This window comes from Microchirus variegatus (assembly GCF_963457635.1).
Source record: "Microchirus variegatus genome assembly, chromosome: 19".
In the NCBI taxonomy this organism is placed as follows: domain Eukaryota; kingdom Metazoa; phylum Chordata; class Actinopteri; order Pleuronectiformes; family Soleidae; genus Microchirus; species Microchirus variegatus.
The window spans coordinates 16875084-16889548 of record NC_139820.1 but is presented as its reverse complement, the minus strand read 5'-3'; the positions used below and the strand labels follow the sequence as shown (position 1 = coordinate 16889548).

General features: G+C 39.4%; 1 protein-coding gene across 1 annotated transcript in view; it reads right to left on the bottom strand.

Moving 5' to 3' along the window:
• il1rapl2 (interleukin 1 receptor accessory protein-like 2) overlaps positions 1-14465 on the bottom strand; it is a gene marked incomplete at both ends in the record, with an annotated part of 340998 nt that overhangs the window by 63297 nt on the left and 263236 nt on the right. The window lies entirely within an intron of this gene.

The window sequence follows — 14465 nt, the reverse complement described above, 5'->3', positions numbered from 1 at the left end:
ACTGATGACTGCCCTACAGCATCACAAAGCCAAATATACAGCGTAAGTGCCACGCTTAGCAGGCATTGCCCCAGCCAGTGAAGCAGCTCATTGTATAGCTTGTCTGACCTCATGATTTCTGTCTCCATGCGGACAAAAAAATAAATGTTTTTTCTCTGTAAACCAGCAGACACTATTTGCCTCCAACCAAAGCATTTTCACCTCAGTGGTCTCCAATCACCAATGCTTCTTGCTGTCCAACACCTTTCACCTCTCTACCTTCAAGTGTCTAATTCTGATGCATTGCCAGTACTTTCATGTTTCCTTGGTTCAGAGCAGAGTACATGAGACTTGACCAGTGTCTTGGTATTTGGATCACATAGTGGAGATGATGTTCCGGGTACATGCAGTACTGTATCTGTGCATTTTCAAACAGGTTCGATATACTTCAAAGTCGCAAAGTCAAAGGTGTCCAGAAAACTCAAAGTAAAAAAAGCAGGATCGAAAGCGAGTGGAGTCGTACATGCAGAAAACAGAAAGGAGAATGCTGTAAAACGTAAAGATAACGTAGAAGACAACATAACGGGCAATGACGGTTTCTGGTGAAGAACCATAAGTTAGTAAGTTGCAATTACTGCATTGTTGACTACCTGATATGACTCTCCATACTACTAACCCTAACACTGGACATAACTGAGAACTCAAACCGGGATTCAAACAACCTTCTTGCTTTGATGCCAACCATCTCACCACTGTGTGGCCCCTCGATCTTTCTTCTAGGGCCATCAGGTCACATTTTGTGAAATCTCCACCACTACATAACATCAGTATTATAATTTTAAGCATGTTAGCTCACTCACACTTGCAGCTCAATTTTAAAAAATCAACAAAAAACCTCCTTCTTCACTGTGTTGCTTTTCATCTTTTTACTCCAATCACACTGACGATCTCCCTATCATCGTATCTGTCACTCTGTCTCTGATAAGACTGATAGTTTCATTTGCATTCTGACAGTTCTGCAGCATTAAGATTAATGAGAAAACACTTCACCTGGACCTACTAATCTCTGCCTCTGTTCTCTATTTCCACCATTCCTTTCTAGTTCTTGTGTTTGCGGCCTGATTTTAAAACTACATTGTAAATTATGCAAGTAAATACAGTGTAGTTTTTATGACTTTAGGTTGAATATTGTTGGGTGTACACAGGTGCTGTTCTGTTACCACAGTTTAGTTAAATAGTTCTAGGAGTAAGTTCATAGCACTACCACTAGGGGGCAGTGGTCTCTTTAAGAGCCACATAAAGTGGCAACAGGAAGCCATGTTTGAGATCTGCAGGAGGCATATAGAGGCCATGGATGTATAATATGAACTGGATAGAGCACCGCCCCCTCTGCCTTGAAGACAATTTTTACATGGTGGCCACTGTGGGTACTGCAACAAAAAATCCCATGGGGCCCAAAAAGCAATTTTCCCATTGACCGCAATAGTAAAAGAGACGTCTGTAAAAGTGTCCACAGGACACCTCGAGACATGGACACAGGATTTTATAAATCTTTATATTCTATATTTTTTAATTCGTGGAGTTTCATATTTGAAAAACATTCCTAAAGGCCATAAAAAGCATATAAAGTATATAAAGTAATAGTCACGGTCCTAAACCAAATAAACCATTTTTATTGATCGTTTTAATCTTTAACTACGTCATTGTACTTTTCAGTTTACTGTATTCACTTCACTATCGTTGGTTTTGCATTTATTTACAAATCCATGGTTTAAAGCCGAAGTTAACGTGACGACGGTATTCATGAAATCCGCTAGCACACGTCATTAGCGTACTCCCATCATGCCTTTCGCTGTTCATGTACGCGCCATGCAAGTCGATAACGCGGAGGGCTTGTTCACACAAAAACTTCTTTGGCATATGCGCTGGGTGAGCAGCTTCATAGGAATGAACGGAAGCGAAGGGGCGGTGCTCTATCCAGTTCATATAATACATCCATGTTAGAGGCACGGAAAACCTGTTTAAATCAGCAAACATCTGTTCACATTTTATGCTATACAGAGCATCGGTATGGTTTATCATTATATACCTTTAGGTACAATTACAGTTCATTATTTGTTATTTACGAAGTTTGATTCACGATGTAATAGGCTACTAAGTTAGTTCCTATTGGTTTCTTTTATTACGTGCTACGTGTACAGTCAGTAGGAGTTCATAGTATAGTTAAAGTGGACCTAGACCGAAAGTTCCAATTCACGCTGTTTTTTAGTGTGTATCTGTATCATTACCTTGTTTAAGAAGCCCTGAAGGTTCTAAACAAACAGTCCGTCCACTGCAGAGAACGCTGTGTTGTATTGCAATCTCAGGCTCAGCGAGATTTCTGAAAAAACCTGGTTCGGTTACGTAAACAGCATTTCTCCTGAACAGCGGATCCTCCTGGTCCAGACACTAGTCCGGGCACATCCGGTTGTGTACATTGTATCGCAGAAGAAGAACAACATCCATTGTGGAGGTTTTTTCGCTTGTGAAAGTGTCTTCTGACTCTGGGTCTGACTCCGGGTCAAAGTCGTAAAAGGTACTGCGGCGGGGAGTCATAACAAAGCCATTTTTAAACACTGTTAAAACAATGTTTTGATAATGAGTAGCAGTGCATCCACCGTTCCAGAGGGGGAGCTGCTCTTCTGAGAGCTGGTGTGCTGATTACCTCACTTCTGAGGTACAGTCTGGTTGAATAAATAATTATGCTGATATTATGTTTTTCTTATGAACACTTAAGAAAATAATTTGTCTGTTGAAACATCCAGCAGGCATTAAATATAGACTGCAGAGACTAGTTGAATGATCACTTTCCTGTCCTCTGTATTTTTGGTCATGACTTCATTTTGGGAACTCCTGCTGGCTCTTTGGCTGCTAGGCACACATCTTTGTTCACCACCTGGTCACCGTGTTTAGTGCTGGATATGGTTATTGAAATAAAAACAGCCGCCTGCTAAAAATGGATTGATTAGATTGTGTTCCTGGCTGCAACACAAAGCTCTGTGGACCTCAAGGCAGTTTCAAGGTTAGGTTTCCTTTCCCTTTTAGCCAATGCACAAAATTGGCTGAATACATTTGTTCTATTTTCTTGGTTGTTTTGCTCAGATGGCAGTCTAAAACCTAGCAAGAATAAGTTAAAGGTGAAACTATGAGAAACAGAAAACCCTCCCTTTTGAGGAGCTGGATCCAGAGAATGGCTTCAATTGTTTTTGAAAAAAACAGACTCAAATTGTTGATTATCAACTTCTTGATAATAATCGATTATTTATTTCTTGTAACAATGCTTATTGGCAATAACTCTTATACCATTAGAAAGCCTGTTTATTTCCTTGTTAAATGGTTCTGGATGTGTAAGGTAAATGCATGTGTGGGTTGAGCAGCAGCGTAGTGTATGTAGGTGATTGAAGTCAGAAGAAACAAGACAAATTGACAATTAAACACTTTTCATTTAACAAACAGGGGCCTCAGTTGCATGTGGAAGAACCATACACAGCCACAGCCTGGCACCACCTCCTCCTCCTCATGCTGGTCACCAGCTTGGTCGCACACTGCTGTGGAATGACCTCCCATTCTTCAACCAGCATTTGTCGCAAGTCCGGCAATGTGGTTGTGTTGGTCACTCTGGTATGAACATCATGCCCAAGCTGATCCCACAAGTGTTTCACATGGTTGAGGTCAGAACTGCAGGCAGGCCAATTCCGTCCTCTGCACTCCTAAATTCTGGAGCTAGTCTCTGATAAACCCCACTCTGTGGGGGCAGGCATTGTCATCATGGAGGATAGAGTTTTGTCCCAGACTGTGGAGATATGGGATTGCCACTGTTTGCAGAATGCCTTTTTTTTTTTCAGTGAGGGAGATGCTGCACAAGAGTCAATAGTAGAATAAGCTGTTTGGCATCGGCAGAGAAGAAACCCACATACTCAACTCTGCTGCTCAACCCACAATGTGGCACCATTTGAAAGGGAAATAAACAGGCTTTCCAACGGTATAAGATTGATTGCCAAGCAGCATTGTTACACACACTGGTCTTGTGCTTTATGAACACACAGGGACTTGCTTCCTCCCCCTTCCTCATCAGTTATATGCAGGTTGAATGTTGGTGTAATTCCTTATCCTGTGCAGACTACCTGAGTTGTTGATAGGACAAGGATTGGCAGATGCAGAGGGTTCGTTGGACAAGGACCATGTACCCATTAGTGCGTAGAAGGGGTTTGCTGCCGGAACTGTGACATGCAGGTGCATCATTCAGATCTCAACAGCGAGGTTAAAAGACTCATCTGCTGCTATGGTTGTCTCTCATTCACTTTAACTACTAAACTGCTGCTTAAGCTAAGTCTTCAGCACGTGATTCAATAATTTGAGTTGTTTTCCTTTAAACACTGCTTATTCAGCTCTGATTATTTTATGCTGCATCTTTTAATTATCCATCCTGTCTCTCCTGTGTACAATGCAGGCTAACCAAATAGCCTATCCCACCAGGAAGGCACACATGCAGATTTGTGTTCTCAGCAGGGGAATCATTCACTCCTTAAATAGCAATGTGCCAGGCACAAGCACACCTGCTGTTTAAAGTGAATGGCAAGTTACACATTCTGATTGGCTTAATTAATTCTATGCCCAAAACACACCTACCAAATTATTCAGACACTTAATACAACTCCTTTGTGCCTTGTGCCTCACTCTGTGCCAAGATTAAATGCCGTCAAACAAGCAAAAGTGGTTGGACAAGCACTTTTGCCATGCACTTCAGACCATTTACTATAGGGCCGTCTATCTCCAGAGACGCGATGAATACATTAGTGTCAGAGCAAAATGCAGGCTTTTGTGAATTTATGCTGAAATCTCAAGAGTTAAGATTCACAAAACAGGACCTGGTCCACAACAACAGAAATCTAAAGGACACAACATTTAACACAATTCTCAGTTACTGTATATCAACATTTACTCAGAACGATGTTCATTATTCCCGCAACATGGCCTGACCTCAACATTTTAATGGTCAGCCATGTGGCCATTGAAACACATTATCTTTGACAGAGAGGATATTTTTGTTTTGTTTGAGAGTAAATACTTCCTACCTCCTCATTTTGGAGACATTGCAAAATTCAGCAACAGAAAAGCTTTGCTCATAGGCAACGGCAAAGAGGATGTGAGTACTTAAAGTCAGAATGATATACTGGAGATTGGAGGCAGAGGGCAGTCACTATTCAGGATACCAAAAATAAAAGTAGCAAGTGTAAATAAAATGCTCTGGTGTAATTTGCTGTATGTTTTGTTTTTTCATCATAGAACATGATTAAAAGAGGAAAAAAAGCAAGCCCAAAACCTTCAAAAGTATTCTCTGAAAGTTCCGAGCTGCGAACCTTAGTTTGTGGGGCTGTGTCTGAGCAACAACTTTTGCACACTTAATTTCCCCAAATTCCTCACTGAACTACCCAAAATGCAACCTCCTTGAAGGAACAGACTTGGCACAGAACACTTACACTCCACTTACTGTTGTTACTGTCTGTGGGTTAGAGGTTCTCGATAATTAAGTTGTTAGATATTCAGTTAAATTGTTTACTTTGATGCCTTTGTAGCAAGAAGACCTGGGTTTGTGACCAGTTGGAACAAGGGAGTTTGCATGTTCTCCCCGTGTGTGCGTGGTTTTCTCTGTGTTCTCCGGTTTTCTCGCACAGTCCAAAAACATGCAGATTTGAGAATTAGTCTAAATTGACCATAGGTGTGATTGTGAGAGTGGATGATTGTTCATCTCTATGTGGTTCTGTGATGGACTGGTGACCTGTCCATGTTTCACCCCGCCTTTCGCAGCCCTCATGTGTGAATAAATGTTTACTTGACATTAGACAGTAAACTATCTATCACAACTTGTGATAATGAATCAGTTATTATTCTTGTTCTGGTGAGTTTGTCATAACTAATCGAAAATAATCTTCAGATTAATCAACCACCAAAATAATAATTGGATGTAGCCATATGGAAATAAAGTAATAAAGAGAATAATTGCTATGCTTCTAAGTGATATTGTCTAAGTTGTGATGTTCAGTGTCAATGGCAGCACAGAGAAGCAGGAGACATTTATGGTTAGCCCTGATACATTTTGACTTGTATGCCATGCCCATAAAAGACTCATCGATTCCTGTCCGAACACACTCTGATTTGACTTTTCTGTCTCTGATGGTGGATTTCAAAGAGGAAAATGAAACCATTTCATTGGTTTGAATTGAATAAATTAATGAATATACAGTGGGATGTTAAATAGATTAGAGTTGTTCAAAGACTTGACATTTTAAAGCCTCTGTAAAATCTCGCAAATATAAAATTCAGCCTGAAGATTTTTCACCCATCATAGCTTGTTAGTACTTGTCTGTGTTTGGAAGTGTGAGCACACTCACATGGGAGAGGAGATCATCAGTTTGTGATTTAAATCTGCATCATATACAAACAACTAAACAAACAAAGGTCTATTTCTTCACAACAGGGAATTAGTATCACTCAGTTCAGCTACAACAAGCACATCGTGTTTCATTTTGCTCTGTGAGCAGCTGCGCTTTTTGCATCGTGAAGACAAGACATCGACACAAAATGATCCATGTCATTGATTATATGGCTGCAGCCAAACAGAGTATGCTCATAACTGAACACAGTAAGAGTTAGCCACTCGCAGTCACTAGATTAAGATATGTTAGCACTGAGCTTTGATGCCAACCACAAATATGAATTACTGTTATCTAAAGAACAGGACAGTGTACTCAAGGGGTCAGCAGGTATCTTTTTTGATTTATTTTTTTCATTTCGTTTTTTTCGTTTTAAAAAAAGTGAAAAGAATTTGACAGCGACTGTTACTCGTGTCATACTATCTCAAAATAATGAGATAGTATCTCAATATTTTGACTTAGTATTTCAAAATAATGAGAAACTATCTCAATATATTGACTTAGTATCTCAAAATAATGAAATAATATTTCAAAATAATGAGATAGTATCTCAATATATTGACTGTAATGTAAGTATAGTTTGGTCAGGATCACTATTAACTCAATTTAAAAATGTTGTTGTTGTTTACCCCCCCCCCCCCTTTTAGGCTGATGTTTTGATTTGTCATTCTTTATCCATTGATATAACATTAATGGGGTTAGTTTGTTGTTGACAGCTGTCCACAGTCCGGCTCCTATGATAATAATAATAATACTGGACCAATCGAAACATAATATGCTGGAACACAGCTGTAAAAAGATGTAAACAATAGTAAGTAGAGGCAGCATGTCATTTGTTTTCAGTCAAAGATTATGAGTCAGACCGGGACTCGTACTTGCAAACTCCGGTCGCGAGAGGAGGAATCACGGCTAAATAGGAATAATAAATAACAAGAGCGCCAGAGTACAGTACGCACACAGTGTGTAGACACAGTGTTTCTACTACTAAGTCAATATATTGATATACTATCTCATTATTTTGAGTTACTAAGTCAATATATCGAGATATTAAGTCAATATATTGAGATACTATCTCATTATTTTGAGATAGTGGGGTCTTTTTTTTTTTACACTGGCGGAAACGGGTTTACATAATAATGCACATATATATATATATTTGTCCACGCCTATTAAGTTTTGAATGGAGATGTTTCAATCAGGCTTTGGGCTAGGCCTCTTATCTCCAACGAAGGGCAATCATAGAGCTTCAGCATACCAAGACATTTTGGACAATTCTCTGCTTCCAACTTTGTGTACTCCATCAATAAATTGTATGAATCATTGTCGAACCGCATGGATGCAGTCCTTCAAGCTCATGGAAGTCATACAAGATATTAAATATGGATCTCACAGCACCACTACTTAAATCACTAATGTTATGCAACATAATTTTGTATTAGAGGTAAATTATTTGTTTAATTAACAAAAACAAACTCTTGGAAAATGGAAATGTATTTTCCGTACCAGGTACTAAAAAAGTACCTGGTACCAGGTAATATTGCAAAAGGAAATAGCAAAACAAAACGTGCCTAGGCAAGTCGAGTCGTGCCTAGGCCTATGTTGTGGAAAAACAGTGCCTAACCTTAGTTCTTACACTAACACTAACCTTAAAACAAGGTCTTAACCCTGAAAAATCACTTTAAAGTTGTGGGATGCAGGCAAGTAATGTCCTCACAAACATAGGTTTTTGCATCTTTTGGAGCTCACAGAGATATAAACACACACACAGTTAATTATATTGACTTACATTAATTCCCTGGGGACTTACTCTGTAAACCTTAAGCATAACTACTGGCCTAACCCTAATGTCACCTTAACAACTTCACTCACTTTTTGTCCCCATAAGAAAAACAAGTCCCCACAACATGAGTAACACCTGGAACACACACACACATTTAAAATCTAGTTTCATCGGAGGGAAATGCATAAAGTGCCAAGCTCTCTGATGAGTCTCATTAGAAAGTAAAACGCTCTTTAGAGTATAACAGTGAAAAATCCTTCTTCCTCTGACACCAGACATCTTCCTAACTACTCCCCCCAGGCAGATGTAACACCACACCAGGAAACTGTGAGATCAGGGAGAAAAAAAATTAACAAAATGAAAGGGAGTTTTTCAGGGAAAATGCTTGGAGTCTGTAAGACACAGACAAGGAATGAGTGTGAAGCCAACAGCTGGCAATTGCTGCTACTCTGTCATGAGTATGCGACTGTATTGTTAGTGCCTCTAATTAGATGATTTAAATCAGTTTAGGGACTCATACCTGACTGCTGTCAGTACCAACAGCATGGATGGGAATGCACGCTATTTCCAAAGTAGGGGCTGAGGGTGGCTCAACCACCCAAAGAGATTTAGCTAATTATCTCCCTACTATCTGTAGGCTATTATACGCTCTCACTCTCTCTTCCTACCATCCTCTCTCCCTCGTTTATTACAAAGACATGCCCTAAGCAGGTAAAATAACTTTTCAGATTCTTTATTCGTGTAATTACTGGCGCCTTGTGCATACATATACACTCACTGAACACTTGCCTTAAGAAGTGTTTGCGGGGAACATGACTGAAATGCAAAAATGCAGATAATAAATAAACAAGTACAAGCTGAAGTGATTATCTGCATCATTTAATTCTCATCATGTCATAGTAGCTTAGGTCTTGTCTTGTTTTTCTCTTCCAAACATGGCATTTAAGATAATTGCTGATATCAGGGGACATTCATTCATTCATTGTCGACCACTTAATCCTCCACATGAGGGTCACAGGGTGCTGCAGCCAATCCCAGGTGACACAGGGCAAAAGGCGGGGTATATATAGAGACAAACAAACATTCACTCACTCGTTCATCTGCCACCGCTTTATCCTCCACATAAGGGTCGCAGGGGTCACTAGTGCCAATCTCAGCTGACTTAAGGCAAAAGGCAGGGTACACCTTGACCAGGTCACCAGTCCATCACAGGGCCACAAAGAGACAAAAAAGATCTACTCTCCAATTCGCACCTTAAGAGTGTCCAATTAACCTCTGCATGTTTATGGATTGTGGAAGGAAACTGGAGAACCTGGAGAAAGCACATGGACACACAGGGAAAACATGCAAACTCCATACAGAACGGCCCTCAATTGGACCTGGGTATGAGGCAACAGTGTTAATCCACATTGTGGCCCATCTGGGGACATAATGTTTTTATATACCTCTAAACCATTGGTTGTCAAAGATTTCTGGCAGCCTGCAATGAATTACAGTTGATCGTTTTAATCCAGGAGCTACTAAGCTTGTTAAATGTTTATTGGATATTACTGGATACAGACCACTAAGTGTAAACTGTAGAACTGTAATCTGGTCATTAAAATTATTACAAATGGGATTTCTTTCTTTTTTTCCCCTTTGGCGGCCCTCCGTTCAATGTTCGTTTCCTAAATTGGCCCTCAGGTATCAAAACTTTGAGAATCCCTGCTCTAAACAAAGAATGTCAGAAAATGTAGCTTCACTCTTGTCATGTTTACAAACTGTCTGATCAAATACATCTCTTTTTAGCAATAATGCTACTCCCAGGGTTTCCCCCAGTGCATTATATTTACTTGCCCCCTCGTCAGGCTAAGTGTTGCTTTTTTATTTATTTTAAATAGATTTTTTCATACAGCACAGATTTTTCTAAACTTGGGGACAAGGGCGCTGCGCCCCCATGTAATTGGCAAGCGCAAATACGTCATTATTGTGGTTGTATTGTTCTTGTCAATAAATACGTTATACTTAAGGATATACCGAACATTTGGCAGCCGAAACACAGCGAGTACACTGTGGAACAATTGCTGGCTTCTTTTGCTCAAAAGACGTAGATTATGAACTCCCCGTGACATTCACTTCACACCAGAGAACATTCTCTCTTTGATTCTCTCTGATGCATCTGTTATTCCCTTGATTGCAGCGCTAAAGCGTCTTCAACACAAAGATTAAGAAAACAAACAAAGTGTGCTCTGCTCTTAAGAATCTATCACCACTTTTTACTAAGATCTACTCGGATCCCCTGCACTTCATCGGGACTGGACTCCATCCTCGTCATAAAGATGTGGGGATAAAACTGCTTATCAAGAAATTGTCCAGGCTGCGTTGGACACGGAAAGCCCGCTTTGGAGAAGGAGAAGCACACAGCACAGGAGCGGTGAACAGTACTCTGCACCAGATGAACGGGCACTACCACTTTTTTATTTACGTTGATTTATTTTACTTTTAAATGGGACCAGCATTGCATGGCTTGTTTTAAGATTCATTGGCTGATTACTTAATTAGGATTTAACTTAAGTGATTATTATTTATTTTCATTTCAAGAGTGTGTACTCTATAGTTAACACATAATAGTCATAATTTCACATTTTCTGTCAACTTTTAACATTTCTTTTACAAAAACACAGTGGGCTGCCTTAGAGGCCTTACCACCGGGCTTAGCAGGTATTCCGGGGGAAACCCTGTTCTCCCATATCTCTTCAAAACATTAGAACAAAATACGATATGTAGTTAAACAGAACTATTGCCGCATGATAAGTGCAGATTAGAAAATATGTGATAAGTGAAATACATTTGGTAGAGAGTTTAATGAGCTGCTTCTAAACTACTTTAAGGCTTAACCAGATCATTTTAAGTGATTAGTTCCTATACTATGAAATGTGTATCTTTTTTTATGCCTTCACTTTGAGTTTCTGTTGATATCATACAGTATTTTACAGAGTATACTTTCATAACCTTCTAAAACAGCTTTTGAAAAGGTAAGTTGAGCCAAGCATTTTGATTATGAGATGCATTTATGACATTGAACCGGAAAATAAGTTTATACAGTATGTGTGTTAATGTGTGTGCGAGTAACTGTATCTGCCAAGAGGTGATAAGACCTTTAATAATGAGCTTGTACAATGTGTCATCAGTCAGTGCACACTCACTCTCTAGCACATATTCAATCATGAATACATTTTTTATTTAAACACACGGACATTAGCAGGGGCAGAACGAGGCAGAAGCACAATGTTTCTCTCTCTCACACAAACACACATGCACTTTCTGTCAGTACTTAAGGCCATAGGGTACACTGTGCACTTACATTCCCTCATCATGTACACACCCAAAATGTCCCAACATTAGATGGCGGATTAACTGACTTAAATATCACTTCATTTCCTTAGAGGAAATCCTGTCACTGGGTGAATTATAGGAAAAAGCTTTTCCTCTCTCTACCACACTTCTCAATTAATTCAATTTTGTACAAATTAAAATAAACTTGATGCCTATTGTGTGAGTGCTCAGTGTTTTGGAGCGTTAAGTGTGCCGCTGCAATCTGCTGCAATTTGTGGATTTAACAAAGAGGATGTCATTACAATGACCTCTTCCTGAAGTTTGCCTCACACATTTTCATTGCATTGTTTCCAGTGGCTGCACTGTGGCAAATTGGGAGATAACAATGGAATCCATATTCCTTAAGCCTCTCACACACATACACACACACTTAATGAGGATGGAGGTGGCTGCCAAGACACAAGGTAAGCATATCAACTACACAAACATGCACATAGTGACAAACACACACACACACACTGATCAATTGATGTCCCCTGGTGCTGTATCAACCTTGATACCAGAGGGGTGATTATTCACAGCTTTACTTTTTAACAAGGAACATGTCTCCTACATTCGTTTTTATTAAACACTGCTGCTGGTCATCAATTATCCTGACATACAGTATGTTAATACTACATTAAGAAACATACACACATGCACACACCCATAAATACATTTTGAATAATAAGATAAGGGCACAGTCCAACACCATATATATTCATGAAGACAATCAATAATGGTGATGAGGCTGTATTGACCTGAAATGTAAAAGGACTTTGTTATTCAACACTGAAGCCACCTGTTCGTAATAGGCAATAAACACTATTAGATATGATTAGTGCTGCAGGCAAAATGACGCCCTTTTGAATTGTCATCAGTTGCACAGTGTTAGTGGTACTCAGGCCTTTGTTAACCAACATTAAAACTGAAGTATGTAACTTTGTAACCTCTAAACTACACAGGGCACTAGTGTCTGGCAGAGGAGTGACTTTGCATCCTACCTACATTTCTATCTATTGACAAGGTCAGCGTGATGTGTGCAAGATGGCGCCAGTGTGTTTGTCGGCTTGCGGTCAGCTCTGTCAGCTCCTAGCTGTCCGATTTGTTCCATGTTTGTCTATGTTGGCACTCATGCTATGCTGGCACTGCTCTGTTGCCACTACCTAGACCTATGATCATCAGACGCTGCTATTTCTCAGAAATGCACTGGTGACCCATACCTAGTGAGTCTCCTTTTCCCTACACCAGATGTCACCCTCCGTTTGTCCACCCCACCCTGGATTATTAATTTTGTTTTATCTTTGCTATTTGCCTTATTGTACCTTATTATACAGCACTTTGGTCAGTGTATGCTGTGTTTAATTGTGCTCTATAAAACGTACTTTCTTACTTACTTACTTACTTAATATTGTATGTGCAATATTAAAATGAACCATCTCCACTTACTTTAGAAACATTCAGGCATTAAGTGTTTAATATGCAAATGCATAATACATTAGTAATGGGTTGGTCGCGCACTAGAGACGGATTAGATTTAAACTGTCTTTAAAAGCCGCATTGGTCAACATGTATGGCTGTGGCTGTGTGACGACACTGAGCAGGAGAGGGGAGGGGAGGGGTTACAGACACTCGCATGCAGCACACACACAGCAGCGCACACACACAGGAGGGAGAGAGACAAGAGCGAGAAAAGCTCAAGAGGATTTTACCATTTACCGAAGATGTGTGACAGCAGGAAAAGGAGTAAAGTTTGGACACATTTTAAAGTTATAGACTCCGGAAAGGCAGAGTGTACACTTTGTAAAATAAAAACGTCATATAGAGCAGGCTCCACAAACAACCTGCACAGGCAAATGCAAACTAATCATCCAACAGTGTGGATGGAGTTGGAGAAAAGACCAACAAAGGACTCTGCTAATGAAGGTGTGTCAACTCCTGCAACTGTTGCTGCTCCTATGTCTGTAGCATCAGCCAGTATATCACCACCACAGCCCCTAATAGACCTACATCCCAGAGCTCTAATTTATATTTTGTTGAGTGATGTTTAGTTGATTTTGTGTTTTTTACACAAATTAAAATGGGTCTTTTTTATTTGAAATGTATTTATGTAAATGTTAAGTTATGTTAAGTTTATTAATAAAGCCATATAAATACTATACATATATTATATTTTATATAAATTAGTTATTCATTTTACACATAATTTGGCATTATTCAGACGACATACTGTATATAGTACAGCAGTGGTCAGCAACTGGGGACATATGATTTTTAAACCATCTGCCAGGCCAAATACTGATGCATTTGGCCTGGCAGATGGTTTAAAAATCATATTTTTGTAATGTTTTTTTAAATGCTTTGCATATCTTCACAGAAAATAATTTTAAAAAATTTACAGAATTTAGACACTAGCAACAATGCCAAATTATACTTTTTGTACAAGATTAGACAGTTTAGATTAGAAGAAAAAAAGGTTTAGCGGAAAATAAATATGGTTTTGTCGGACTCAAGGCAAACTTACTTAGTGATCCCTAGATTTGAGCTTTTAAAGGTTTCTTAAAATAGTTAGTAGTACAGTAGTAGTAGTAGTAGTAGTAGTAGTAGTAAAATGTGAGATTTTCAATTTGACCTGGTGATTGATGGTCACAGTAAGGGTTTAAGATGTCAGGATGGAATTTGAGATGATATACAGTAGCTGCATCTACAAGTCAGGGCAATTTTAAAAAGACACACACACACACACACACACACACACACACACACACACACACACACACACACACACACACACACACACACACACACACACACACACACACACACACACACACACACACACACACACACACACACACACACACACACACACACACACA